The sequence below is a fragment of the Zingiber officinale genome, chromosome 2A (assembly GCF_018446385.1).
Source record: "Zingiber officinale cultivar Zhangliang chromosome 2A, Zo_v1.1, whole genome shotgun sequence".
NCBI lineage: Eukaryota > Viridiplantae > Streptophyta > Magnoliopsida > Zingiberales > Zingiberaceae > Zingiber > Zingiber officinale.
Window position 1 is genome coordinate 74,541,140 of NC_055988.1, and position 1,871 is coordinate 74,543,010.

The window sequence follows — 1,871 nt, forward strand, 5'->3', positions numbered from 1 at the left end:
GTGGGGTGATAAGGGAGGAAGGGCGGAGATTTAACGGTCAGATATAACGTTGGCAGCTAATGGTCTCCCAGCGTTCCTGACGTCCACGTGTCCGGGTACGGACGATGGTAACCCCCTCTGGGATGTCATGTATTTCGAATTGAATTGTAACCGTCGGATCGTTGATGGAGGGCGGAGAGCGGTAGGTGTTTCTCAATTTAATATATTAAAGAAGGGATTCGTAGTACGGCTGAACAAAAGCAGCTGATGGGCCAGTTTTGGGCTTAGTAATGGCTCAATTTGGCTTGTGAACCAAAATTTAAGTTGTTTTCCAGCTACGCTACTAAAGTTTGTGTGTCTCTAGAAGATTCTGAAGTCTTAACTTTAGAAGATGCCTGCGATGATATCAGCGCTGATCCGCTCCCTTATGGCGCAAACAAGGAACTGGACATCCACTTAGAAATGATTGTACTAACACGCGGGTGAACCGATTGTTTGTGTTAACATGTATTTGCAATGAAAATAAAGAGATAGAATGGTAACACTAGATATAACTCCTACTATATGACTATGACTAAGGATTCGTCACGTTGAAAATGCATACAATCACTCTATTTTTAAGAGGCAATAGAACAAGTCTCATACCCTCTCGATCCTTGGGAATATTATAAGTGATGGTGTCCTTCCCTCAATCCTTGGGATATTATATGTGATGGTGTCCTCCACATGCTCGGGTATTTTCTCTCCTTCCTTTGGAACTGCGGTGGTATCGATTCTTGGATGGGTCTACTCCTGATGTATTGCAAGTCAAAGCTCGTCAGTTGGGAGCCGGCGTTATCAAGGTGACCCACCCCTTTGACGATCAAGTCAGCAATGAGCTAAGATGTGAAACTCGTATGAGCAGACGAAAGAGCTCGAAGAAGATGAAGAAGATTAGTCTTTACGTGAGAGAAGAAAATATTACCTTCACGAAGCCTTATATAATCATAGAGGTGGAAGATCCATGTGGACCGCCTTAGGCAACCCATGTGGGCAACGCTAGCCAGCCGCACGAGAGGGACGTTGCATTAGGAATGACAATCGTTGGGTCATACTTCTAGCGTTGTTTGATCATTAGCTCAACATTGCTTTCAATAGCCTCACTAAGGTTGGTTTGCCATCAGGGATTGTCAGAGGTTGAGGTCAAAGATAACCTGCCCCGCTAGGATTTCTCATTGTTTAGGAATCAATGTGACCATGCGAATAGAGGAGGTCAGTGCTTGGTGGAACCCTATTGTTATGGAGAGTGTCGATTGATGTAGGGGGCCATATTGGGTGATGACCCGACTGGATTTATCCATGCTATCTCAATAAGTATAAGTCTTCACTTTGGATCACTCAAGCATTTACTACGTTTGGTTGAGTGTAATGTAATATAGCTTGTAATGTAATCAAATTTGTAATGTAATGTAATGTAATCTTGATTACATTACTACGTTTGGTAATGTAATGTATGTAATCTTTTATTACAAAGGTGATTACATTCTTTTGTTTGGTGTCTATTATTTTTTATAAGGAATGTAATTCATATTATTATAAAATGACAAAAATATCCTGTGACCTTTATCGGCGGTCGCCACACCTCTGCCGGAGTTTGCGGCAGCCATCGGCAACCAGCTGCCGCCGCCACCGTCGGACGGCGATCGACGGCAGCCGGCGGCGGCCGCGCGACCGACGACCGGCGGCGGGTGGCGGGCGACGGTCGACAACAGACTAGGGGTATATTCGGCATTTAAACTTTGGTGAAACAATGACCTCGTAATGTAATCAGATTACATAACATTTGCTTTGTAATCCAGATTACAAATCTTCACTACCTTTTGTAATCCAGATTACATTACATTACAAGTTTT